At 39.6% G+C, this 14,135-nt stretch overlaps 1 long non-coding RNA gene across 1 annotated transcript; it reads left to right on the top strand.

Moving 5' to 3' along the window:
- Window positions 1–776: 776 nt before the first annotated feature.
- On the top strand, window positions 777–13,068 carry LOC122153380. Its single transcript, XR_006165275.1, has 3 exons — window positions 777–912; window positions 2,671–2,677; window positions 13,057–13,068. It is a non-coding gene; the product is annotated as an uncharacterized LOC122153380 (long non-coding RNA).
- Window positions 13,069–14,135: the final 1,067 nt, after the last annotated feature.

The following is a 14,135-nucleotide window of genomic DNA, read 5'->3' on the forward strand; positions in this document are numbered from 1 at the left end:
CAAAAATTCACTTAATGGCAAATATTGGGAAAATAGTAAATCTTTAACATTAAATGGAAGGATAAAGTTAACATTGGTTTGTCAGACTGTATTGCGTTTGCATGGCAAGGTTTTGGTAGTGGGGGGCTACAGGAGTGGCTTCCATGAGAAGCTGCTAGAAGCTGCCCCCCTGTCTGACAGAGCCAAGGCCAGCCGGCTGCAAGATGGACCCACCGCTGGCCAAGGCCCAGCCCATCTGTGACAGTGGTAGCACCTTTGGGATAATGTATTTAAGAAGGGGGGAAAAAAGCCTGTACAGCAGCAACTGCAGCCAGAGAGAGGAGTGAAAATATATGAGAAACAAACCTGCAGACACCAAGGTCAGTGAAGAAGGAGGGGGAGGAGGTGCTCCAGGCACTGGAGGTTCCCCTGCAGCCCGTGGTGAAGCCCATGGTGAGGCAGGCTGTGCCCCTGCACCCATGGAGGACAATGGTAGAGCAGATCTCCACCTTCAGTCAGTGGAGGACCCCACGCTGGAGCAGGGGGATGCCCAAAGGAGGCTGTGACCCTGTGGGAAGCCCACGCTGGAGCAGGCACCTGTCAGGACCTGTGGACCTGTGGAGAGAGGAGCCCACACTGCAGCAGGTTTGCTGGCAGGACTTGTGACCCCATGAAAGGGCCCCACGCTGGAGCAGTCTGCTCCTGAAGGGCTGCACCCCGTGGCGGGGGGGGAACACCTGCCAGAGCAGTTCATGAAGAACTGCAGCCCATGGGAAGGGCTCACGCTGGAGAAGTTTGTGGAGGCTTGTCTGCTGTGGCAGGGACCCCACGCTGGAGCAGAGGAAGAGTGTGAGGAGTCCTCCCCCTGAGGAGGAAGGAGCAGCAGAAACAAGGGGTGATGAACTGGCCACAACCCCCAGTCCCTGTCCCGCTGTGCTCCTTGGCAGGGATGAAGTAGAGAAAATAGGGAGATAAGATGGTCCTGGGAAGAAGGGAGGGGTGGGGAGAAGGTGTTTATAAGATTTAATTTTATTTCTCATTATCCTACTCTGATTTGATTGGTAATAAATTAAGTTATTTTCCTTGAGCTGAGTCTGTTTTGTCCATTAAAGTAATTAGTGAGTCATCTCTTCTTGCCCTTATCTCAACCAATGCCTTTTGCTATATTTTCTCTCCCCTGTCCAGCTGAGGAGGGGAGTGATACAGAGGAGTGGGCACCTGACATCCAGTCAAGGTCAAGCTTCCACACAGACGTAATTAAAGAACAGTTATTTCATTTCATCTTTTTCTAGACTACTTGAATTCTTTGTGCACAGACTGAAGGTTCACTGGCATAGCACAGCCCAGTTATGGCTTTCCTTTACTATCATGAAGGAGGGGGATCCATCAGTTCTACCCAAGAACAGAGTTCCCTCTCCCTGCTGTCTTTTTTCACTTCCTCTGGAAAATCTCAGCATGAGAGTCAATCCTTGAATAGTTTTCACACTCTATTTTACCTGCTCTGTTTTATGCATATTAAGCTTTCAGACACCTGGAATTTATATTTGATTATTTACTCCCCTATACATGTCCAGTACTTCCAATGCTATTTATATCATGCCTTTAAATTTGTGTCTGTTCTACATCATCAAATTATTCTGGCATCATTCGGTATTATTATTATATCATTAAATTACATTGTTTAGTACAGTTAGCTTTGCAACTGCTACCAATTTATACTTCCTGTCCTCACTACCAAATACTACTACAACAGAGAAAAACCCAAATATTTATAACAAACATCTAACTTTCTTCCTTCCTTCTTGCTGCTAGTGCGTTTTGAGATGATGAGATGTCACTAAGGTGAATAAACTAATGTGGTACAGCAAATAACCCAGTATTTTCCAATTGCTGTACTTTAATTAATGTGTTTTAAGTTAATTTATAGAAGTTTTTTGTTTGTTATAACTAACTTTTTTGAAAGCATGATGTCTTTTGTTTGATAGTGGATGAGTGGGTGAATGTACAATCCCTGTAATATCTGAAGTAGAGCCAGAAAGGATCACCTTGAAGAAATTACTCTCTTATTATGGGCATAATTTAGTTTAATTTTATCTAAATTATCTGAAAACAGGAGTTATAGAAGAGGGAAAATCAAGTAAGTAAAGGAAACCTGAATGTGAATAAGCAAATTAAATGTAAAAGAATGATCAGATTCTCCCTCATAGGAAACTATCCTGGCTGAGAAGGGGATAGATTTCCAGTGCAGAAAGCACTGGGGTGCAAACTCAGCCCCGGCAGGGTAGTGAGCTCTTCTGGGAGACCAGGGCTGACTGCTGTAGGAATTGTTCCACACATTCTAGCAAAAGCCTATGCCATGATATATCATAGCACATCAGATGATGGCTAGGTCAGTTAGATTTCTCCAGGTGACCACCTGCAGCCTGTGGAGGACCCCATGCCAGAGCAGGTGCCTGTTCTTGAAGAAGGCCTGGACTTTGAGGGAAGCCCACGCTGGAGCAGTCTGTTTCTGGGAGGACTCCAGACCATGGCAGGGACCCACGCTGGAGCAGTTTGTGAAGAGCTGCAGCCTGTTGGAAGGACTCATGTCAGAGAAGTTCATGGAGGACTGTCTCCCGTGAGAGGGACTCGATGCTGGATCAGGGAAAGAGTGTGAGGAGTCCTCTCACCAAGGAGGAAGGAGCAGCAGAGGCAACAGGTGACAAACTCACCACATCTCCCATGCCCTGACCCCCTGTGCTGATGGTGGGGAGGAGGGAGAGAAATTTGGAGCAAGGCTGAGCCCAGGAAGAAGAGAGGGGTGGAGGAAGGTGTTTTTAAAATGTGGTTGTATTTCTCACTGTCCTACTCTGTTTGATTAGTAAATTAAGTATTGGTGGTGTTCAAATGATATCAGTGTTCTTTTTCTTCCCCAATCAAGCCCGTCTTTTGCCTGTCACTTTAAGTGGTGAGTCATCATTGTTTGTCCTTTTCTTGATCCCCAAGCCTTTTATTTTATTTTTTTCCTCACCATCCCTGAGGGGGAAGGAGTGAGCAAGCAGCTGTGTGGTGCTCAGTTTCCCACTGGGCTTAAACCATAATAGATATAAACTTTCCTTCATTTTATGACATATTTTCCCTTTCAACATAAATATCATTCAAAGTTGATTTAAAAATATATGCAAGCAGAACATCTTTTCAGCATGCTTGTTGGTTTGTTTTCTTTGTCTCTTCTTCTCTCCACCACATTTTAATGGACTACACATCTTCAGTTTCCCCTTCTCACTGAAACTCTGTGGGAATATTACTTAAGGGAAGTGTATCTCTTTTAGGCCAGAGGCTAGCAGAAGGAAAAAAAAAATAGGTTGTGAGGAGGAAAAAGTAGATTGTCACATGAAGAATAGAGAGAATGGGATGGGAAAGAGAAGCAGAGGACAAGAGGAATTGGGACCATGAACAGAAAGAGAGATTAGGAAGAAATTGAAGTAAAAAATTAGTTGGAAGATGGATTTTAGTTGTCAGCTCAGACCCAAAGATGCTGTGGGGCAAGGGCAGCTCAGGTGAATGAATGAAATTGGAAGAGGGTGAAAGTGAAAGTGAGTTTTTCAGTTGTGGGAAAGAGGGAAGGAAAAGTACTAGGGAGTAGATTTAACATGTTGGAAGTGGGGAAGTATTCAAAGCTGGCTGAGTAAAGGGATGGACAAGGAGCCAGGACTTTTTAATGAGTCCTGAAATGATGGAGGGACCAGGAAACACCTGTGGTGGGGAGGAAAGGGTAGGGGTGCATTGGTGAAGGGGTGGGAATAGGCACAGGGCTGAAAAGAGCAGTATTCAGACAGTGTGAGCCAGGAGAGGGGTGATCAAGACTAGTTGATGAAGCAGCCATAGATGCATGTATAATTAATGCAAATTGCAGTCCTACCCCTTCCACAGAGCGTATGTTTGGACATTCTGGACCCTGTTTTTTTTTTTTGTGCCAACAGTCTCACTTGTCTTCTTTTTTTATGCTAGTTAAAATAAATTTAAAATGACACATAATTAATGAGAGAAAATAGCTCCACATTTTAGAAGATACGTTGTTTTATAAAAATAGAAATAATATAAATAAAGACTATCTGTATTGCCTAGACAATGTTCTGCAATTCAGAGCTGGTTGCTCTGGTAACTTTAAAAGATACTTTTTCCTCCTGAACTGAGAAACAAACTGACTTGTAAAGCCACACAACCAAGTAGTTCAAGTAGATGGTGAGTGACCTCAGCAAACAGGAAAAGTGAATGGATTACTGAAATTGTCTCAATATTAGGGCTACAGCTTCTGTTTTCCACAGGGCATTTCTGAAGTACTTGTTTTAGTACCATTCACTTAATACTTTTCCTCTTAAGTCTGTTATTTAGGTCAGAGAAAAAAGAGTCCTTCAACATCTTCTTGAAATGGTCTTATCTCAAATATCTGACACAATCACATTGAGATTTTCATGTATAGTATAAACTGTGGTTGTTTCCACATTTGTGAATAAAAAAGTTGGTATTTCATTGAGATTTCAGAATAGAATAGAATAGAATAGAATAGAATAGAATAGAATAGAATAGAATAGAATAGAATAGAAAGAATAAAATAAAATAGAAAAATAGAATAGAATAGAATGTTTACCTGTATTTCAAATAAGATAGAAGAAGACAAACTGATTCCTCATGTAGCTCCAGTGTGTTCATAAGAATTACAACAAGGAAGATGGATAATATGAAGTGCATTTTGTTTTCAAGCTAATGGACGTTAAAATCCTATGAAGGACAAAGCCAAATTCATGAACAATTTTGTATTTACAGTTAATGAAATTGGACAACTGTGAAAAAAAAATATTACACACTATTTCTATGATACTTATTTAATAAACCTGCAGGAAATACAGACAAATATATATGTTCAGCTGTGGATGACTATCATATTCCCCTCATGCCTTGGCATTCAGGGTAAAAGTATGGATGGGTCTGAGACTTCTGCCTGCTGGAAGGATGAAGAATTTTATAGGAAAGAGAAACAGAAACAAGACAATGAAACTCTTCAGAATTAAGACTGATCTTTGGATAGGGTAACAGTGTCATGAAAACTGCAGAGTATGGTTATGGATAGGAAGTTAAAATATAAAAGTGTATGTATGAGTGTATATGTATATAACTATATAAAGATTTATAGCTACAGCTAACCAGTTTATCTAGAACCTTGGAATGTGCATGAACTTTTAAATTTACACAGTCCAGTGATGTGTCCTTTGTCAAGACTTTGGGTTCTGAAATCTGTTTGCTTCTGCAAATGTTTCCCATTGTGCTGCACTACTTCCTAGCCTCATCTTGGCTTTTGACAATTTCCAGAATCTTAAAGATCTTGAAGGAGTACTCCTTTTGGCAGTAAGGGGAATAAAAGTTTAAAGTCAAGGGGAGAAGCTTTCTCCTGAAGACTTATCCTAGTTTTGCCTGTTAGCTGCCTTCAGGCATGGTTCTCCAATGGCTAATTTGAATCTGAGAGTTCCTGAAGCATTTCCCAGCTCTCAGCTATGACTGTGTGCTTTGATGACAGCTAGCATTCATGTCACTGTGAGGCTCAGATATCGCCTACCAGGCACAAGGATACTGGTGGTTCACTCATACATGCCACCCCATTTGCATGACTGGGGGCACCAGCACTGTAGGACACACACAGCCTTTAGACACACTGTCTAAAAAGACACAGTCTTTGAGGACATGTATACATTTCCCACTGACACCAGCACATTAACATTTCACTATAGTTAGCTTGATGGGGTACCCAAGTGTAAATGTGCTGTCGGTAGTGATTAACCATGTTTTGCATGTAGGTATTTGGCATGTTGTTAAATACCAGCAGCAGCTCCACATCAGTCTACTGAAGGGATTCAACACTGCTAATGTTACTGGTGCTGCTGTGATGTCAGTGAGAACAGGGAACTCCCCCTTAAATAAATAGTACCCTCAAGTAGTCCTTGAGGTTTTTCGTAGCACAATGACATTTCTTAGCCCAATATGCAATCTAACCATCACTGTGGGGCGTGTGACTCTTCCACAAACAGAACTGACCTGATGTAGACCTAGCCCAGGGAATTATCCTTTCCTCTGCAGAGGCTCATGCTCTTTGCTGGACATTACTATTTCAGTCTTTGATGGCAACAAAAATAATGGTTGTTATATTGTCAACTGTAAGGTCAACATTCAGAAGTGGTAAAAATTATACTGCTGTAAATCAGTCCAAGTGAGTGTCAGATGTGTTTTGATAGAAATTGTATGTTAGAGAAGCAAAATGGCAGGACTGAAGAAAAGGAACTGAGCAAAGTAAAATAAGGGGGCTGTTATCCTGGAGAAGACAAGGGTATTAATCCTTGAATCAAGACTACACTATGTAGTCAGAGAAGTATATGTCTCCTGTGCAGTCACTTGATTATTAATAAAGAAATAGGTGTTAATTATAAAGCTGTGCCTTTTTCTCATCCAACTTTTCTTCCTGTTCTCTTTCAAGGACAGACTTTTAACTACCTAGTAAACTCCTTATTAATTATTTACTTCTGTAACTCCACTGCTGACCTCTTTGTATTCAATAATAGCTTTCTAATGTTCTTTAAAAAAATACACGCTGTCTTATGCTTGCACTCTGGTATAGTATATTCCTATACAAAAGATAATGAGTTTTCTCCAAAATATGTCAAAACTGGAGTAGCTGGTATAGGTAAGTTTCCTCTGAAAAGTTTATAGCAGAGCTAATTTTTAATTCCACTTCGGTAGCATCAGGCTAACCAAGACTGAGAGAGCTATTTGTACGTACCTTTCTCACTGTGTAAAATAACCAAAAAGTGCAGGTAAGTAAAGCAGAGAGATATGTGGACATCACATGAAATTGAACAGTCAAATTAAAATCTGCACAACAGTTTTGGCTTTTGTTCTCTGAATCTTCCAAGTGAGAGCTTTCTCTGAAGCAGATTAATTAAAATTTCAAAACCACACATGTATACATGTTTGGATATATCACTTATATACCCAGATGTTGGCATATGGCACCCAGGGTTTCCAGTGATGTTTGTGTTTGAAAGGGAAAAAAGTCCTCTCTTTCGCACCTCACAACACATGTTTATCTTAGCTCATTACCCCAGCCCTGACAGCACTGGATGTTTGTTTTCTCCAATGCAATTCCGACAAATTCTGATTAACAGACAGATTGAAATCCTGAGGAAAAGCACCAAAAAATCTGAATGAATATTTTATAGAATTTATAAATATTTTTTTCAGCAGTGAGAGCTCATTACAAGGTTACTTTATGTACGGGACAGAGCCTTATCTCTGGGCTTCATTTCCCATAATAGATCTATTTCTAGTCTAACAGACTATTTCTCTCTTGAACATAAATAGGAGAGCTTGACACTACACAGGTTTATCCTTTTTAATCAAGTGAAGATGGAAGGAATAAATCTTGTTTGAATATTATTATGTTTGTTGCATAAATTATATTATACATGCTTAATTCTTGTTAATTAAAAAAATTAACTAAAATAGATGTCTATGATCATGTTTAGCTGTACACTTTCAAGAAGGAAAGTTGTTAGTGCTTTACCAGTGTCTTTCCTAAGGATTTCCTGGCTTCAGATGTCATTTTATCAAAACCAAATGCAACACTGTGCAGGGAATTTCAATAGGAACTTTTCCTTGTTGATATCATTTATATTGACAAGCATACCTCATGACTTTTTCATACACAACATTTATTGACCTTACCAAGCATCATGAGATGCATAATTTTCTGCTTTTGTATAAATTCATGTCTGAGAAGGCGGATTTACTAATATGCCTACAGACACGGTAGTATAAAACACATGTAGTGGCTATGCTTCCAAATTTTTCCTACAAACAAACAAAAAAAGATATATCACATGTTATATCCAAGTTGTATGGTCAATTTTGGAATATCAGGCTTCATTAAAAGCTCCTTGAAATCCAAATGATTCTTTCATTTTACCTGTGAAGGTTGCAGATAAAAGTTTGATCGTCTCACTTGACTTCACATCTTTACTGAAATTCTATTAGATAAACTTTAATGTTTTAACTATGAGATATGGACAGAAGGTGATGAATTTTCTACTGCCTTTAAATTCCTTTTGACTTTCAGGAAATAGATGTCCAAACACAAAATTCTAGTCAGAAACATCTTCTACTGCAGGCACAACCAAGGACATGACAGAGGGATTTGTCATCCCTTCAGTCTAGGAACTGCTTCATCCGAGAACATTAGAGAACTGGAGATTAAGAGAGCTTTGAGGTTATATCTGAGGCACCTCAGTGCATGAGCTTGTTGACTGAAGAATTAGGTTTGGGTCAGCTTTATTTTTTTCTTCTGATTATGCCTAGTCAGTTTAAGTGGCCACAATATAGTTTTCCAGCCAGCAGGTGCTGAATGTTATACTGAAATGTACCAGAGTGGGGAGAAATTGCTCTAAAATTTGCTCTGAAGTTGTTAAGGAAACCATCTGCCTCCTATCATACCGGTGAAGTGTAGCTTTATAACACAGGTTTAGCTGTCGGATGTCTATACGAGGGACTTTTCAGTGTCAAGGCAAGAACTGAAAAGAAAAAAGGAAAGATTTACCTACCACCAGCATATAAATGATAATTGTTTCTGGGTGAGTTCAAAGTCTAATTTGGTGTGTGAATCATGGGGCTTTACCCTGGGATTAGACAACTATTGTTTGACCCAGCTTTTAGCTCCAGCTCACCCAAAAATGTGAGCAGGAAGCTGGGAAGAATTCTTTTCTTCCTCTTCTTCTCTCTTGGTCAGCAATGAGCTTTCTGTTTCAAAATACAGTAGGTGTTCATTGCTTTAAAGTTCCACTTCTTGAAACTTCTACCTGAATTTTAGCAACTGAAGATGATGGGTTAGCTTCCAGAGTCCCTTCAGTTTCTCTCCAAAAGAAGTGCAGGAAAAACGAAAAAGGATAATTTAAGAGTTAACTCAAGCTCTTTTAATAAGCTACAAGCTTATTGTAGCTGAAGAACTGGATCCTTTTGGAAGCACCTACACTGGGCAGAAAAAAGCAGGCTTTCAGGAATTCACCAGAAAAGCTGGGGACTGGAAAAGCCAGATTTGTTTTCAGATGGGAGTAAAACAGCATGCAAAGCCAAGAGCTTGCAGACTGATAAAAAAAAGACTTCTGGAAATATGACCTTGATACCAGTGAATGTGTGAAATGATATCATGTTCTACAAATGATAGGAGGAAATTTGACCTGGAATGAGACAGGCCCAGTTAGAGGTGTGCCTCTGAGCAGAGCCCTAGGCCTGCACTCTCACAGAAATTTATGTCCTGCAATACCCACTTCCTAGATATTACATACTATCTTCTATATATTGCATGCTGATCCCTCAGCCCTGTTAGTACTGATCAGCATAGAAAATAGTTTATTTCTTAAAGCAGACCTGACTGGCACGCTCATTAAATTGTGATCCATGAAGGAAGAATGATTCATAAAATTAATTTGTCCCATGAAAAACGTAACTCTATCTCTCAACTGGTGTTCAACAGCAGTGAAAAAAAAAAAAAAAACAAAAACGCCTTTGCCTTTGTCATTTATATACTGGTCTAATAGATGTTCACAGCCTCTGTGCCTTTTTTTCTCCCACTTGAATCTCTGTACCACCACATCATAGATTGTCAGAACACAGGGTGTTTAGTTCAGTGGCTGGTCATAATTAAATGCTACTACTATTCAGGATTCCTAACTTCTATTATAAATAATACATTACTATTTCTATTATTAGCGGTAGCGAGGAATGCTAAACTACTGTACTAAACAAACAAGAGCTACTGTACTAGACACCAGAGGAAAAAGCTACACTGACAGTCCTGCTATCCAAAGTGCTGGCAGGTGATAATGTCAGACAGATGAATAAGTAGATAAATGTTGGACAGAAGGTGGGAATATATGCATAAAGCAGTTGCAACAGAGAGTACAGATGTCATGTTCTACAGTAGTTCATTCCCTCTAGGAAAACATGCTTCTTCACACTGTTGAGTCCCATCTTTCAGTGGCACTGGCTGTGACTGTAGATTTAAAGAAATATTAGATGCAACTTCTGTATTATTTCACAGTAGTTTTAGTTCTGATGCATCCTCATTCATTAGAAACATGCTGACTTTCATTCTTCCTTCTATCTCACTCTCACAAACAAAATGATTCTAATTTCTGCAACTTAAAAGTACAAAGTTGCTTCCATCCAAGCCAAGTTGGAAGTGTTTTCCGAAGGTCATTTTTTTGCTGCAGAACTGACATGAGCAGCAAAGAAATGTAAAATAAGGAAGTGTATACAGAAGTGTCCCCCACGACTTATGATCTTCTTTACTGAAATCAAAGCAAAGAAATTTTGCTTAAGGTAAAGGCTATTCCTGACCTCCCACAGCAGATGTCATGACCTGAACTGTTAGTGTCCAGCTACAGGAAAAATCACTGACTCGGGCACATGTATACTTTCACTCCCAGCCCATACTGAGGTCCAAAGATGCTGTTCAGCTGCAGTGGGGACAGAAGCTTTGCCCAGGCACCCAGATATTCTCTGGGAAACACTAGAAGACACATATTGGGTCTGCACGACACATTACTGTGGACAAAACCAAACACTCTTCTGGAGTTTGTCTGGGACAACTGTGCTCGGTCTGTCCACCAGATATCCCATCTGCCTCCATTGCATTATCACATGGCTGTCAGGCAAACATGGCAAGCCAGGGTCCTTTCTCACATGGCCCTTTTGGGGGCTTTGTAGCCAGGATTTGTAGACAGCGTGATTTTTATGCACTGGGGTAAGGGAGGGTTTGGTGGTGCAGGTACCAAGGATTCATGGGACTATACTTGGTAGCATGCTAAGGTGTGGACTAAGTTCTGTCTGGAGAGTATTCTGTCTGGACCAAAGGCAGTGCAGTGGTAGCGCTGAGGTTAGTTCCTAATTTAAACTAGTTTATTTAGAATTATACATTTTTTCCAGAATGGTAATGGTTAAAAACAGCATTAAAGCAATGATTAAATATTTGCAGCTCAAATGCGGGTATTAAAGCTGAGGGAGGCCACCTTTTATGTTTCTTGCTGTTTGCCTCAGAGCCCACAGCACCATTATACTGAGATTTTGTCAAATGAGTTTGAGTAAAGCTCACTTTCTACACAAAAGACTTTGAGTGATATGAATCATCATCACCTAGAAGCTCCTTTCACAACATTATATTAAATTAAACAAAGGAGAACAAAGAACTAGATTAGACTTTGGGGGCCACTGAATCTAGTCTTCTCTTCTTGCAGATAAGAGTTTAGATGAGTTGTTCTGTCTTAATATAAACTAGTGAAGAGATAGGCTGCCAGTTCCAACAAAAAAAGATAACTTTTAGAAATTAAAAACAAGGCATATTATTATGCAAGAAAAAAAATCTCAGTAACAATAATAATGCAGCTGCAACTGTTATCAACATATTTCCATGTGTGTAACAGGATGCCTCTTCCTGGTGCTCTGTCCATGCTACCACTGCCCCTCTGACTCATAGATTGATAGCTTCAGTCTGGTGGAGGTGGCATGAATTCAGCAAGTTGTCAGCATCCAAAGTCCTTCACCAGGAGGAGTGCTGATGGTTTTTCTTTCTTCACTCCAGGATCCACGTGGGGTCATCTTCATATGATTGTTAGCTCACCAATACATTCTCTTTTTCTTCATTGGTCCCACAATGCCATGTTTACACATGAATTTACTGTATATGGTGCATTTTACATGTTGGGCACTCGTTCCTTGTTACCCCTAAATCCAGTTTGGTCCAGATGTACATCTACATTTCTTTAAATAGCCACTGGTGAGACACCCCATTGCATTAGAGCCATGAGATCTCTAGTACAAAGCCTGTAGCCCATCTCTTATCATCTCATGCTTTCAGTCCTCTCCACTGCATCCTGCAAACACATTTTTTCCAGATCTCTGCTATCTAACAGACTGAAATTTCTCCACACTACATTACTAAGTCACAGTTATAAATATTTCATTATATATATAATGTCTATTTGCTACTATTTACATAAAAAATTATGATTGTACAATATACAGATAAGCAACAGTAAAACAAGTTAGACATGACTAGTTGATCATTAGAAAAATTGTTGTGACTAAATGAAAACAAAGCTCTAGGCAGATCAAGAAAAGTTGAGACAAAGCCTTGCCAACTCAGTACAAACCCTGTGGCCTGTTAATAGCAGTGGCAGTATTGTATTACTAGACTACAAGTCTAAAGAAGAGACAAACATGATGTGTCTTCATGGTAGGTCTCTGAGCTTTTATTCATTTGGCATTTCAAATAATTGCACTGTTCTCTACATCAGTCATTAATTCTTTGGCTGTCATTTTTCCATTGATCTAAGTGGTTTTTTTTTTTTATTTTCATGTCATTTTAGATATACATAAGTATAGATATAAAATGAATACCTGAGTAATGGGAGTTTTTAAAGCGGGACTAAATGAATCCATTGCCAATGAAAGAGTTACACTGACAAAGAATTTTGCTGCAGAGGTTTTAATTTCACAAGCATTTCTTTAGCATTAAGTCCCACTAGAAATAATATTAAAATGAAAATGGAGTAATGGATCATGTAGAAAGATCTAGGCAGGAAATAAAATTGATTTAAAGACAAATTAGTCGGTCCAGTTTTGGTGAACACATGGACTTAATGTGATGAGCAAAGATCAGAGGCTTAATTCAGTGTTCTCATCTGAGAGTTAGAGAAAGGCTTCAAGCTACATTACATGCAAGTCAATCCAATCTACTCATGAAAAAAAAATAATGTTATCCCATTCTGTCTTTTTCCCTGAAGGAATGAATCTTGAAAGTGTTTAGTGTATATGTACATCTTAACCACAAGGCTTAAACCGAGAATGGAAAATGTAGATAAGCAATTTATCTGGGTTTAGGTGGTTAGGTATGCTAATTTATATGAGGAGGAAGAGAGGAGAGGATCAGTAGAGGAGAAGCTTTTTCTCTGCTTCCAAGCCTTTGACCTGGAGGGGTAAAAGCCCACTCTGTGGGAGTGTCAGGAGGAGATAGGAAGAGAAGCAGATCTGCTGGGTTTAGATTATGGCAATTTGTTCCTCAGAAGTTCCTAGCACTGACTGATAATCACCTCAGGGTTCAGTGCTTTCTATTACCTGCAATAAAAGTGGTCGTATTCGAGCTATGCCAGCATACTTAGAATTAAGCCCAAAATAACTCAAATAGTTCCTATTCTGAAAAGAAAAAAAAAAAAAAAAGACATAGTATATTTTTACCAGACTTCCTCAGGTCATAGTTATGTGAAGTTATAAATTCCATAATGAAATATGAATGTGTTCCAAAAAGTGATTCCTAATAGACAACAAGCTCTTCAGCAGCCTCATCTTTATTTGAGTTTACATTTGTCCAAATAAATAATCAGAACTTCAATTTTACTACTATCTTGTGTTTTCATAGTGATCCACTGACTATAGAATCATTTTATTGTAGAAGATAATCAGTCTGGTTAGGCATGATTTATCCTTGTCAAATCCATGCTGACTTTTCCCAGTTATCTTCTTGTCCTCCATGTGCCCCACAACATCCTCCGGGAGGGCTTACTCTGTGATTTTCCCACAGTCTGAGATGAGGCAGACCAACCTGAACTTGTAGTTACTGTGGTTAATCTGTTGGCCTGTTCTGAATGTGAGTGCAAAATCTGCCTTCCTCTGGTCATTGATTTTTCAGAGATGACAGAGAGCAGCCTTGCCAGGACTTTGTCAGCTCTCTCAGCACCGTTGGATACAGCCTATTGAGTTCAATGAATGTAAGTACTTGCAAGCATTCCCTAACTCAGTCTTGCTCTGTTGTTGGTCATTCTCCTCCTCCCTGAACCCCTTCACAGGAGGCCTTGGAGAAGTTGAGGCAACGAAAACATTGAGTCTTTCAGCTTTAAAATGTTGTTTAAAAGTCTACTGCAAAGTTGTTGTGTGCTCCACTACACATTCCTATTAGTTGTGAGAACACTTAGGAAATCATCGGTAAACATCATCTTCTCAAGACAATCAACTCTGTATGATGTTAGGACATGAATACAAATTATATAGATTTTTTTTACTGCCTGAGCACTAAACCTGGC

Source organism: Tyto alba, unplaced genomic scaffold, assembly GCF_018691265.1.
Source record: "Tyto alba isolate M040663 unplaced genomic scaffold, T.alba_DEE_v4.0 Super-Scaffold_2, whole genome shotgun sequence".
In the NCBI taxonomy this organism is placed as follows: domain Eukaryota; kingdom Metazoa; phylum Chordata; class Aves; order Strigiformes; family Tytonidae; genus Tyto; species Tyto alba.